The sequence below is a fragment of the Budorcas taxicolor genome, chromosome 1 (genome assembly GCF_023091745.1).
Source record: "Budorcas taxicolor isolate Tak-1 chromosome 1, Takin1.1, whole genome shotgun sequence".
In the NCBI taxonomy this organism is placed as follows: domain Eukaryota; kingdom Metazoa; phylum Chordata; class Mammalia; order Artiodactyla; family Bovidae; genus Budorcas; species Budorcas taxicolor.
Genome location: NC_068910.1, coordinates 12,623,289 through 12,637,642, shown reverse-complemented (window position 1 = coordinate 12,637,642; position 14,354 = coordinate 12,623,289). Strand labels below are relative to the sequence as shown.

The following is a 14,354-nucleotide window of genomic DNA, read 5'->3' as shown; positions in this document are numbered from 1 at the left end:
TTAACCTTCCACCTGGTTATTCAATTGCCAGGAGTTTGTCTAAGTGCTGAACTAAGAGATAAATTAGCAAACAATAATCAGCGACCAAAATAGGCAATACTACGAGACAGAGTGAATGGATGACGGTAACTGCACACATGAAAAATGAATGTGAGCAAAACAAAAATGTTAGTGATGGTAGCAAACACAAAAGAGGATGTGTGGTTGCAACTATCTAAAGACTTGCATATAGGCGGAAGGTTTCATGTTTGAAAAGTTGCATTTTGTAGTAGTATTATGGATACTACTTTGCTATTTTTGCTTTTCTTCCCGGTTGTCATATTGTCTCTTCAGTGGCATTAAAAAAAAAAAATCTAGATTCAAATCTAGCCAGTGGCGTGACTTTGAGCAACATTGTCTGTGAAGTAGGGTAATATTTCCCAGCGCAGTGGCTGAGATCATTGGGAAGTGACTTGAGCCGCATTTGGCACCCCAGACCTCCTTCTTGCTGTGGGGGCGCCTCTTCCTTCCTGAAAGACAGGAATCATCAGAGCCCTGTCAGAGACCTCCTCCCAGGGCCCGGGAATCCGGGCACTCCAGGGTTTCCGTGGTGCAGGGACTCCCTTCTGCAGGGAACTCTACAAAGCAGGTGGGGATCCGGGTGGCTCACTGCCATCTGCCCTCGCTGGGGAAGGGGCGAGCTCGGGGAACACAATCGCCTGTGGGCACCTCGGGTTTCGGGGCCGGCTTGTAGCTACCTTCGACCTTCTGTCCCAGCCCGGAGCCCCCTGCTCTCCCGCCGGAATTCGACAGCCGTCTTGTGCCCCCTCGCTGGGGCCCCGAGCGACAGGAAAACTAGGATTTACAGGGTGCCTCCTGCGGAAGCCGGGAGACACCCGGTGCGCCGGGGGCCCAGGGTCTGACTTCGCAGACAGGGGGCACTTGGGTGCTTTCCAGATCTCACGGGAAGGTCCTCGACGTGGGCCTGGCGGACGGACGCAGCCCTCTTCCGAGGCGACACGCGCGATCTGGCATCCAGTTGTCGCTCTGTCCGTTCCTCCGCTAATGCCATCTTGCCGGAGGCTGTCACGTGCGGACGACAGCATCGCGCTTCACCTCGGACGCCAAAAACGACACCAGGACGCCACCAAGTTCCCTGAACTCCGTCCTCAGCCCGAGGTGAGGCGCAGGAGACCTTCCCTCGTGGGTCGGAGCAGGGACTCGGTGGGCGCTGGGTCCCTGGGGCGCGTCTTCCCGTCGGGGCCAGTCCGCGCCAGCCTGCAACGCCGTCGGATTCGGGGGGCGCAGCCGTTAGCTCTGCGCCACGGCCTCGAGGTGTCAGCTGTAAGTTGTGGGCTGGGGGCACGAGGGGCCGGGGCGGCTGCCGGCGCGGGTCCCCGAGCACCCCCGTCGGCGGCCGCCTGGTCTCCCGTACTGACCCAGCTGAGCCGGAAGACGAGCAAGCTAGCTCGGAGAGGCCCGGCAGGGGGGCGCCACGCGCGCCGCGCGAGGGGCGCGGGCTGCCGGGAGGAGCGCGGAATGGGGGGGGGGGCGCGGGCGCATGCGCCCTGCGCCCGTGCCATATTGGAATGAGTCGGAGCGCGGAGCGCCGCCGCCGCCGCCGCCTCCGCCGGAGCGCGGGTGGAGGGGGGCGGGGAGAGCTGCCGGCCGCCCCGCTCCGCGGAGCCCAGCAGGAAGGAGGGCGCGAGCGGGCGAGCGCGGGCGGCGCTAGCGGAAAAAGCTTCCGCGCGGGGGGACGAAAAGAAGGAAAGAAAGAAAGAAAACGAGCGCGAGAAGGGAAAAGCGAGCGATTGAGCGAGGGCGCGCGCGAAAACTCCCGGCAGGTAAAAAAGCGGGGCCGCCGGCTGGGCCTTCCCGCGCGGCGGCCTGAAGGGGCGGCGGCAGCGCCGGGGCGGTGGACCGCGCGGCGGCCCCCTCGAGGCGGCCGCGCAACTTTGCCAACGAAAATCCACCGGGAGCCGGAGGGCGGCGGGCGCGCGGGCTGAGGCGCCAACGGGCGGCGGCGGCACGTTGGGGGCGGGGGCGGGGCGGGTGGGGGGAAGCGCGGCGCCCGCGCGCGGCCTGGCGCGGCCCCGCGCGCCGGCCGGCCGGGCGGTAGGAGCGCGCCTGGGTGTCTCGCTGAGGCGGCTGCGGCCGGCAGTCCCGGGCGGACTGGCGCGGCGCGCGGCAACCCCAAGGCGTGAAAGGAAAGTGGCCGGGCGGCGGTACCGCGGGCGCCCAAGTTCCCCGGCGCGCTGGGCCCTTGGCGCGCCCCTCCCCGCGCGTCCCGCGCTCCCGCCCGCCGAGCCCCCGCGGACCCGCCCCCCGGGCTCGCTCCGGGCCCGGGGCGCGAACCCGCAGCAGGACCCGGGGGCGCGCCGCCCGCGCGGCGATCTGAACTTCGCTGGGCCGAAGCGGCAGCGGCGCGATGGCTGAGCGTCTAGCGGCCGCCGCAACCGGTTGCTTCGGGCCAGCGTATCGGAGTGCGCCGGGCCTCCCCAGCGCCGATCGAGCTGGCCGTGGGCTCGCCGGGAACCCGCTGCCCGACCCCAGGCGGACCTGCCGCTCCAGAGGTCCTTGACCGTTTCGATTTCTGTTCTTAAAGTCTCGTTTTGGACCCTGAAAAGGAGACTGGAGAGGCGAGCCGAGTCCTGAGAAGGCAGGCCTGCTTTGTGGGGAGCAGAAACGCCTTGTGAGAACGGAGATACATTCCCGCGGAAAGGATGTATGTTAAGTTTTTCACAAAATGTCAGCTGCTCACTGGGGTCTAAAACTGAACCGTAAAGGACAGGTCACCTGCTCATCTTGTTATACACCGGCAGTGGGATAGGACACCCTTGCCAAGGCTTTTTATTTAGTGGGGGATATTCCCAGCGGGTCTCTCAAAGCCATGCGGGTGAACTGCCCCGAGCGAGGTTTCGTGAGCCCTACTTAGTCCTGAGAACCAAGAAACCATCAAAAAGATTGGAAAGGTAATAAGATGCATTTTATCAATCCCTGCAATGCCTTCTTCTCTGGGACCACATTTTTAAGATGTCACACTTGATTGCATCACAAGTAAAATGCCTGAAAACGTATTTGTTCGTTTGTCGACTGTCTTGAGATGAGGAAGGAAGATGAGTGTGCTCTTGAGTACACTTTGGGGCCTGTCGGTCGGCCTGGTATTTTAAGGTATGTAGAATCTTTCTAGGCCACAGGTAGATTCGGAGTTGAGATTTGTTTACAATGTCAGAAAAGTAACGGCTTGGTGGAAACGGGAGTGGCCCCAGATCAGGAAATAGTTCTGTTACTGCTGTTGTCATTGACTACTGCCTTATCTTGGGTAAGTTTCTTTACAGATTTGTTTTTGTTTCTTTGCAAAATTAGTGGATGAATAGATGATCATTGTGCGTCCTTTCCGTTCTGAAATTTAGTGCCTTTCTAAAGTGAAAGATTAAAAAAATTTAGGTTTGTACTTTGAAAGGTTCTACAAGGAAGTGCTCACAACCTGCATCTCTATTAAAATACATTTAGAAAAAAATACCTTGAGAGTTGTATCTTGGATGATTTTATGTAACATTGTCTGGAAAGATAGTTACAAATGCATTTTAATATGTTTTAAAATTATTCATTTATTTTTGGGGGCCTAATTTATAATAAGATCTCAACTTATGTACGTAGAGTTCAGTGGCTTTTTCATATGTATATGCACTGGTAGCTACACTCAGATCAAGATATAGAGCATTTTCAGCTTCCCAAAGGGCTCTTTCTACATGTCTCCTTTTCAGTTAACACTTTCCCTCCCCCAGGGTGACACTGTACTGACTTCTGTCACCACTGGTGAGTTTTGCTTTACAGCACAACCCTTTTCTGGGTGAATGGGGGTAATATTCGTAAACTGAAGAACAACACATCTGTTAACTGGAGTTATGGTCACGGTCATTTTCTCCATGATCCTCATGCTTTTTATAACAATTTTTACATTTTTATACTATTTAAGGTTTCTGACCTGGGAGACCTCTTAGTCAGAAGGTCTCTTTTTAGTTGAGGCAATACTGTGCACTTTTGGATCTGTGGTTCTGGGAGTCCTTGTGGACATGGGCCCTGTATCAATCTGCTACTTCCCGTTGTTGGAATGCAGGTATATTTGCAGACAGTAGGTTTAAAGGATGAATCATGAACTTTTCCCACAAATCAGGTTTAAGTGTCAGTAGATGAATCAGTTCCTTAAAGCCTAGAATTGGCTGAGAAAATTAAATGAAAATTGATTTTTTTAAAGTTCATTGAATTAAAGAATGTGGGCATAAAGCTTTAACAACCTTTTAAATGACAGCAATTAACTTGATTTATATATGCAAGATATTCCCCTGGTTTGTCAGATCATTAAAACTCTAGCAGTGAAAGCAAAAACAAAAGATAACCAAAAATTATGTCAGGTGGTTTTAAATTTTTGTTTGGTTTTTGCTTTTTGTTTGGTTTTTGCTTTTTGTTTTAAACCTAGGAAGTTGGGCTTTTTATGTTTCCCACTAAAGCGAGAACTTCAGCAATTTGCTTATCTTTCCCAAATGCCTTTTAGTATATTCTTGTATCCTTTCTTATTTCTGTTGCTAAAGGAGAGGAGTTAGAGGTTGTAACTGAATTCTTGTTAGTTCTCATGAAGGCCTGTGTTTTTTACTGCAAGGCTGTAGAAAGTTGAGAACTAAGTCCTGTGGTAGGGATGCATAGGGCATAGTCCACAAAGTTCAAAGGTTTTATTTTGTGAGATGATTCTGCTGAATAATTCTGTTTTTCTGTGACTAAGTCAGACACTTGGCAAAAAACTAAGCTGAATTTGCTGCCCTAAGATTCATAGCATCATTAGCAAAGAAAGTAATTCATCACTTAGTTATTATTGGTCCACCCTTTTTTCTCCTTTCTTCCTTCCTTTTTTTCGTGGCTCTTTTCAGATTTCTTAGCTTTTGCACTATCAGATATTTAACTTAAATTTGTTAAATTTTTGAGCGATGTAACTAAAGAGATACAAAATCAGAAAACATTAAAGTGAATGCCGTCTTTGCTATTTATTTTTCTGGAAACTCTGATTTTTCTCTTAAAAATGCTTTTCTTACCTATAATCTTGCTGCTTCTCTAGGGTGCTTTTGCTTACACAGTGGTGACTAGACTGGTCTTTACTATGGAATGATGATGTAGAAGCTGCTGTCTTTTGACTCTGTGAAGTCTGTAGAAAAGCTGAATTGTCCAAACTTCATTGGCCTTTTTATTATGACTTCATGTCATGTTCACAGTAAATAAAGGAATACATCCAGAAAGCAGAAGACGTAAGGCAGACACTGTAAATGCTAAATATTTTTTATTAAAGCTTTTCTCTCTTGTAAATTTGTAAGACTTTTCTTTCTGGAATTATTTTACTGTTACCCAATGCTTCAGAATAATTTAAGTGAGAATGAAAGGACATGTAATCAGTAAATGGTATGGCTGTCTATGGCAGAGTACTTTTATTTCTGTACATAGGCTTTGATTTCTAACTGGAATGTTTTGTAATTGAAAAAAATATTTCTTTTTGTACACAGTTGTTACATTGGGTGAAGCTTTCTGGGGATTTCGGTTACCTGGGAGATTTTGAACCATTAGACTTCAGGGAGTGGAATTTTGGTATGACTCTATACTTCTTTAAATGGAATTGGCAAACAATTAAACATTGGAAAATATTTAAAATAGAAAGGATGTGGTCAGGTTGTTACAAGTTCATTTTTAAGCTTTACAGAGGTGGGAGAGAGGATAAGAAGGCAGGTTATTAAAAGAAAAATTATGACTTTACTGTAGAGGTTTTAACACGTTTGATTGTAAACCTTTGCCTGTTGCTCAAAGGCACCTAAAGATTTGTAATTATTTTCTAGTCTCTTTTACTTAAGGGGATGTTTATAAATTTATTCAGCTCTCTTTTTATTTTTAAAATATTTTATATACATAGATATCTTTATTTTTATTTATTTGGCTGCACTGAGTCTTCGTTTGGGCATGTATACTCTTAATTGTGGCATGTGGGATCTAGTTCCCTGACCAGAGATGGAACCCCGGCCCCCTGCATTGGGAGTGGAGTCTTAGCCACTGGACTGCCAGGGAAGTCTCTCTCCTTGTCTTTAGATCATCACTCAGGGACATCATTAAAAAAATGTTGTCTGTATATTATCCTGAAGGTATTAGGTCCCTGCTGACTTCATGGTTTGATGGTTGAGTAACTTCAGAGCCAACCACTGTGGATAAATGCTGCATGGTGGTATTTCTAACATGGTATATGTCCTGCATGTAGGTTCCTTTCTGACTTTTTTGCTTAATCTGGAGAAGGGTTAATTACTAGACTGATTTGGGGTGGATCGGGCAGTTGACAGTTACCTGCTTGGTCTGGGAAAGTTAGTTCTGGGCTGAGATGACATTTGGAGAGGGTCTTAGATGAGAGATGGAGGGTGGTTTGTCAGCAGTTAAAAGTACAGGCTGATTGTTTCTGGAATGACAACATGAAAGGACTGAGAAATTTAGCAATCATTGCAATACCTCAAGAATTTTTCCTGCTGATAAATTCAGTTTAAAGTGTTAACCAGCAAGTTCTTTGATTTGAATTCCAAATTAGTATAATATTTTTCCAGAATAGTTTTTATTTGAGGTGGCTGCTATGTAATATTTGCTCAATGGTAAGGCCACCTGTGAGTTATCACTAATTTTCCAAGTTAATTTCATGTTCATTCGGTACCCAGACTAGTGCTTTCTTGTCTCAGTTTTTGCTAGTGTTCTTTCTTGTTGATCAGTTCCTATAAAACATGCATTTTCCATGTTAAACATAGTGTGTGTTACTTTGGAATCATAATTTTAAGCCACTTTGGCTTATTTTTACTCATATCATTATAAAATAACCTTGGGGTGATCAATGATAACACAGATGCACTGAATATATCATCTCTAGAACACAGTAATTAATAAGGAAGCAAACTTACATTAATTTGAAAATATTTAATTTTGTTAGTAGTGATAAAATATACACAACATAAAATTTGCCATTTTAATGGGTACAATTAAGTGGCATTAAGAACATTCAGTGTTGTGCAGTGATCACCACTGTCCATTTTGGCAACTTTTTCATCTTCCCAAATGAAAGTCTGTATTATTGACAATAATTCCCCATTCCTGCCTCCCTGCAGCCCCTGGTGACCAGCGTTCTGCTTCTGCCTCTGTGAATTTGACCGTCTGGCTATCTCATATAAGTGGAATTTTACAGTATTTGTCCTCTTGTGAGTGGTTTATTTCACTGTAGCGCAGTGTCCTCAAGGGTCATCTGTGTTGTAGTACGTGTATCGGAATTTCCTTTTGATGAAAGACATTTCCACAGCAGGTAAAATAGGTCCTGGAACCCTGTATATGAGGGCTTGTTACCTCCTTTGGAAGAACTTGGTAGGTGCCAGCAGAACTGTGAGAACCAGATATCTTTCCCTTAGATATAGTTCTGACATACATGGTTATTGAAACGAGGGAGGGATGGAAGCAGAATAGGATGACAGGGAAGGTGTAAAGTAAAGGTTGCTACAGTCTTGGATTTCATTTGGATGAGGACAGAGCTTCGTGGGTCTTAGTATACCCCTTGATTGTGTAATCACTGATGTTCACAGTGTTGGTCTGAGTCAAGCGTTTGGTCCAGAACAGTTAACCAAAAGAGTTGTTGCATTTTAAAGTTGTAAATAAGCCTTTGAGTATCTGAGAGGCATGATTATTCTGTGACTCATTCCCCAGCTGTTCTGGTTAGTTGAGGTTTTAACTGTATTTCAGTCTCATTTCTGTATTAATGGAAAACTAATTGAGTATTTAAAGAGGCTTAGTAGTTTACATAATAATGATACCACATAATTAGTGCTCTATATTTTATGTTTTAGCTTTATTGTATTACTGTACCTCTGGATTTGAGAAGTACAGATGTCCAGCCATAGAGAGAAAGCAAGTTGGGCAGAGAGTGTGAGTTGAGCAGTTAGCCCTTTCAGAATAGCTAAAGAACTGAGCAACTGAACAACAGCCAACACGTGCAAGTGTTTTTTAACACACATGTACACCTGTGGCTGATTTATATCAATGTATGGCAAAACCCACAATATCATAATTAGCCTTCAATTAAAATAAATAAAATATTATTGTTTTCTTTGCTGCTATTATTACTATTTTTAATTGATGTAGAGTTGATTTGCTGTGTTTCAGGTGTACAGCAAAGTGATCAGCTATATGTGTGTGCACATATTCATTTTCAGATTCTTTTCCATCATAGGTTATTATAAGATACTGAATATAGTTCCTGGTGCTATATACGTCTTTACTGTTATTTTTGATTCCTGTGTTAGTAAACATGGGGTGACTTTCCTGAATACTGTTTGTTCCAGGGTGGTGGGGGGACACTTTAGAGCACCTTTTCATCACCCCTCCTCCCCAGCTTCCTTCTTGACAAGGAGTGCTTTTGACTATTTTTGTGACAGTGAATGTTACGAAGGCTGATTTTTTTTTCCTTTTTGGTGCTTTAAATAACTGCTCAGTTCTTAAGAAAATCAGAGTGATTAGTTGTTTTCTACAGTTACACTGTTAGAAGAGACATAATTTTCTTTAAAAAAACAATAGGTAGCTGTTCTTTCTAGGAATGTAGTTTCCTTTTGATTACTTTTTGTTTTTATTATTGAGCAAAATGGGCAGGAGTAGGTGATCTAGTAGCTAAACCTAGAAATATGAAAAACTTTGGGTATTTTGTTGTTATCATTTATGGGCTTTCCTGATAGCTCAGTGAAGCCTGCCAGTGCAGGAGACATGGGTTTGATCCCTGGGTATGAAGATTCCCTGGAGTGGGGCAACCTCCCCTCTCCAGTATTCTTGCCTGGGAAATCCCATGCATAGAGGAAACTTGTGGGCTACGGTCCACTCAGTTGCAAAAGAGTCAGGCACAGTTTAGCAACCAAAACAACAACAACATGGTCATTTAGATCGGGGAACCCCTTGACCTCTTAATGTAGTTGTTGTTCAGTTGCTCAGCCGTGTCTGAGCGACCCCATGGACTACAGACCCTAGGCTTCCCTGTCCTTCACTATCTCCTGAAGTTTGCTCAGACTCATGTCCATTGAGTTGATAATGCCATCCAACCATCTCATCTTCTATTGCTTCCTTCTTCTCCTGCCCTCAATCTTTCCCAGCATCAGGGTCTTTTCCAATGAGTCGGCTCTTGGCATCAGGTGACCAAAGTATTGGAGCTTCAGCATCAGTCCTTCCAATGAATACTCAGGGTTGATTTCTTTTAGGATTGACTGGTTTGTTCTCCTTGCTGTCCCAGGGATTGAATCCAGGTCTTGTGCGTCATAGGCAGATTCCTTACTGACTGGCGCACCAGGGAAGGACTTCTTTATTTTTGGCTGTGCTGGGTCTTTGTTGTTGTGCAGGCTTTTCTCTAGTTGCAGTGTGCGGACTCTAGGGTATTGGGCTGTAGTAGTTGCGGCACGTGGGCTTAGTTGCTCTGCAGCATGAGGGATCTTCCAGGATCAGGAATTGAACCCGAGTCTCCTGCATTGGCAGGTGAACCCTTTACCACTGAGCCACCAGGGAAGCCCAAGCATTTCTTAGTAGGGTTGATGTTCATTACTTTCATTTTGTTTCCATTTTGAAGTTGATTTTAATCCTCAGTCATGGTTCATATTTGCATTTGAAATTGTTAATACAAGTAATACCACACGCAGACTGGGAAACAGAATCTGCTCTTTGGCGTTACCTGCATCTGGTTTTCCTTAAGGGTTCCTGGGTGAACTGAGAGAAACTTTAAATGACTCTGTTGCCAGTAGTAGCTGTGACAGGGGACGCAGAGAGCTGGGGGGGCTCTTCTGGCCTTGCCTTCTAGGGTGGCTCTCCCTTCTTGTGGTGAATGCTTGAGGGCTCCAGGACTTTTGCAGCCCGATCCAGGGCTTTGAGGCACAACAGGGTTCTGAAAACAGTCTCCTCCCCGCCTACCCCTTGACCTTTACCCTGATTTTGGCTTCCTATTAACTTTGAGAGGAGCTCTTTTGAAAGCAGCTGTACTACTGAAATCTCAGGTTCTGTGGTGGTATTCTTTTTCCACAAGCTCTTTGAGAGGCTTCCCTACTCTCCCTGTCTCATCTTTGACCTTACTGTGACCTCTTTTTTCTCTCAGAGTTCCAGCCCCTTTGGGCCTGGACCCATTGTCCGATCTTTTGTTTGCTTCCTGGCCAGTACCCTCTAGCCTGGTTCCTTTGCCCGTCTGCAGCTTCTGCTCTCTCGAGCACCACCCCGTCAGTCCAGCCTGTGCCCCTTTGCTGCGGACACACCGCCCAGAATTCAGGGTCTCCTCCTGAAGGGGCCCAATTTGTGGCTGGTTCCACACAGTATATTAACTTGAGGCAGACCCTTTTCTTTTTGCCTTCTGTGACCTTTGCAGATCCTCCGTTGTTCCTCTGTTTGCGCCTCCCTTGGGGGATCCCCCCACCTTTAGACTTCATCTAGCCTGTGTGCCCTGCTAAACCTTTCTACTGAGCTTCAGGTCCATATATCCTCTCTCTCTGGGCCTGTCCAGTTTGGAGTTCCGCTGGCCCTTTAATCTACAGGTCCCAAACAATTCCTTAGTCTGTCGTGAAGCCACTCCTCTAGCCGACCCACCTGCCTAGGTCTCTTTTTTTCACCTTCCTTCTTGGTGATGGTGTCCAGTTTTTCTCCTGACAGCATTTTTCTCCCAACAGCTTTCCTGTGGAACTGAGCCTTATTATTGAAAATTACCAACCCTTGACTTAAGAATGTGCTGTTCTGACTTCTTGGTTTTCAAACATTTTTAGAACCTATGGGGCCCTTTGTTAAGTGAAATCTTTGCAGGAGGCCCAGTATGTAAAATAAGAAAGACTGGGGTTCTGGTGGAAGGGGAGTGAAGGGCCAGCATCCTGTCCTGCCGCTTAGGCACCCCATCCTGCCCTCTTCCTCCTCCGAGGCAGAGCTGGTGTCTGGTCTGCAGCCTCTGTAAGTGGAACTCCCTGCAGTTAGCTGCTCAGGACTGCCTGAGGGTACTCTGCTTGTCCAAAGACTGCTTTATCTGTTCTGCACCCCGCCTCTTTCTCATTGGTTTTATTTTGTGACTGGTAAGTTTAAAATTAATGCTGTGATGAAACTTGCCAAGGAAAAGCAGTGCCACTTTGGAAAGTGAAACTAGGTGGTAAAAAGAGCCAGCTCCTTTAAATACTGAAAACCTCAGAAATGCCCAAGGGTTCCTTTCAACTTCTGCAGAAGTCTTTATTGACTCCTGTCTTTCTCTGAAGCTGCTCTTCTGCAACCTGAACATTCAGGTAAACTTAGTTTAGTCTTACTGTTTTTGTTCTGTTCATTTGCCTGTATAGCAGGTTTGTTCAACCTGTATAATATAACCAAAACGTTAGCCATTTGCAGTTAAAAATGTGTTCTATTGCTTCCAAATGGTTGTCCATCCCCTCCACCCCACCCTTCTCTGATCCATCGGATACACTGTGGACAGATAGCTCTTTGTAAACAAACTTGATTTTATCACATAAATCTATCCTGCTGCCAGCAGGGTAAAGTCCAGGCTCCTCAGGAATGTGCACAGAATCCTTGAGCTTGTCTGGTCACCTGCCCAGCTCAGCCCCCTCTCACACGTGCTCTCCAGCATTGGCCAGACCCTGGTCCTCCCCACATCCTCTTCTCCGCATGTCCGGTGTATCCTCTGCTAACATACGGCTCCTCAAATGTCAGTCTGGCATATACCAATCTCATACTTCTGGCCCTTTTTGACTACTATAATTATTCTTTTAATATTTTAAAAATTTATCAAATTTGGACTTTTAAACTGAAATTTTATAAAGCATTATTACATTTTAAAAATAAAGATAATGAAATACAAGTAATAATAAATTAATCATTTTGTTAAAATACATTCCTTCAGTAAGTTTCTCTGTCTCTTTTCTTTCTGGCTGCACCACGCAGCTTATGGGATCTCAGTTCCTCGACCAGGGATTGACTCTGGATCCTGGCAGTAGAAACCCAAAACCATAATTATTAGGCCACCAGGGATCTCGCAAGGCTCTCAACTAAACCTTTTGTACTTAAAATTTTTAAAAACTGTACTTCGTAAGAGGTGATATTAAGGAATTTTTTTTTTTTTTTAGGTATGATAATAACATTGTGACTATATATGAGAATGTCCTTTTTCTTGGGAGAATCAAACTGAAGAGTTAAAGGTGAGGTATCATGATGTTTCAGCACTTTTAAATGGCTCATAAAACATGTTTGTGTAATACGTGCACATATACATGGAAATATATATATGTAGATACATATGCACAGATATATGGAAAAATACAGCAAATCAGGAAAATTTTAATAACTTTTGAATCTAAGTGGAGAGAATTTGGAATGTTTTCAAAATCTCTGTGTTTGAAAATTTCGATAAAGGCTTGTCTTGGTTTAAGTATAAAAATGGCTTCAAAAGCTGCACAAAAAGATTTTAACCCCACTGTGTACTGTACAGTGGGTAACGCACATGCATATATGCACGTGCGCGCGCGCACACACACACACACACAGCACAGACCCATTAGACTAGTGTGTTTTCAATGTTTTGGGAAACCAAATGCTAGTGAAGGGTTTTTTAAATAATTTTTAAAATTGAGGTATAATTGATATATACAGCATTACGTTAGTTTCAAGTATACAACTGGTGATTTGATATTTGTATGTATTGTAAAATGATCGCATGTCTAGTTAACATCTGTCACCATATCTAGTTACGAAACTTTTTTCTTATGACTTTTAGATACACTTTGATGACTTTCAGATACTTTCAAATGTGCAAGACAATATTATTAACTATCTTCATTGTGCTATACATTACATCTCCATGACTTACAACTAGAAGTTTGTACCTTTGAAGTTCCTAACAAATCCTGTGTAAGCAATACCTGTGAAGTAGCAGTTGCATATTTTATATGTTAACTCTTTTTTTCCCCGTTCCACCTTAATGATGCTACATAAATTCTTTAAAAGAAAGTCTTCAGCAGCCCCTAAATTTTCTCATGTTCCAGCAGTGGTTTGAGTGTTGTGTCTAGGGGGCGACGCTAAGGAGATTTCTTATTTTTCCGGTAAGACTCAGGTTTCCTGTGGAGTTTTCCTTCCTGGACGCCTCCAAGCCAGGTTAACTACCCTTTGCCCCGGGCATTCAGCCTTCTGCATATTCTTTTTTGAGTGTTATAAATGTAATTACTTGTTCAATGTCTGTACCAGATTGAGAGCTGACTGTGAGAGACATTGTTATTCCTCATTGGTACCTTGGATACAACATAGCAGAGCAGACAGTAGATAAATTATAGCTGAGGAAAGGCATAGAGGCAAAACTGCAGCGCCAGCATTTGTAGCTTTGTTTCTACTCCAAAATGCATTATATTCTAAACAAAAGCTATGATGTTTAATCAGACCTGATCTAGTGACTCCTCAATTTAGAGCCTGCCATTGGCTTTCCATAGCAATTACAATAAAATCCAAACTCCTCTTGTGGTCTGTAATACCCTTTGCAATTTGTTCGTTGCCCACCTCTGCCACTTTTCTGCCTGCTTTCCCACAATCTGCTATGCATCTTTTCTGTCCCTCCAAGTACAGCAAAGTTTGTTACATTTAGTTCCTTTCCATCAGAGGGGTTAGCTCAGTCATGAACCCTTCCGTCAACATCCTTACCTCCACTCCCCTGGCTTTCCTGTCTCTTTCCTGTTTGCTTTTCTTCATGGTGCTGATCATTAAATGAAATTATTTTACTTTCAGTTCATTTTAATTCTTAAATTAAAAAATTTAATTTATCATTGACTGCTTTAAAGTCGCAGGTAGAGAACATTAAAACCTACTCCAGGACTGTTTCTCCTTGTTGTCCCTTGTGGGAAAACCAAACAGGGCGCTAATGCACTGTTCTTGTGTTTACTGTTGTAAACTCCGTGAAGATAGGAACCAGTTCCTTTAATCAGCATGGCATCCCTGTACTAAGAATGATGCATAGCAAATATATGTATGTTGAGTGGAGGTGCTAATAAACAACAAGCTTGTAATGATCTAAGAAGAAAAGTTTTTTTAAACTCCAGAGATTTGGGGGCAGTGTTATAGTTTAGTCTGCCTGTTCTGAATTTTTTTATGAGAAGTCAATATTTTGTTATATTTTGCTGCCTGGAGTGCCTGGTTATTGTTCTAGGTGAGCAAAATTCCTTTCTTCAACTTTTTTTTTTTTTTTTTTATCACATTCACTTTTTTGAGGATAACTGCTCATCTTTAGATTTTCAACAAATGCATTGCTTTTCTTAAAAATTATTTTGTTTATTTTTGACTGTGCTGGGTCTTCA

General features: G+C 44.4%; 1 protein-coding gene across 5 annotated transcripts in view; it reads left to right on the top strand.

The window, feature by feature from the left end:
- Positions 1–493: 493 nt before the first annotated feature.
- The window catches only part of SFMBT1 (Scm like with four mbt domains 1), a 111,441-nt gene continuing 97,580 nt past the window's right edge, over positions 494–14,354 (top strand). Inside the window, exons 1-2 of one of the 5 annotated variants that reach the window (XM_052652078.1) lie at positions 1,621–1,823; positions 12,144–12,215. The gene's annotated coding sequence lies outside the window, so the exon portion shown is untranslated. Of the gene's footprint in view, positions 629–1,196; positions 1,324–1,620; positions 1,824–3,059; positions 3,151–12,143; positions 12,216–14,354 lie in introns of those variants that run through there. The other 4 variants (XM_052652189.1, XM_052652145.1, XM_052652032.1 and 1 more) reach the window with 4 other exon arrangements.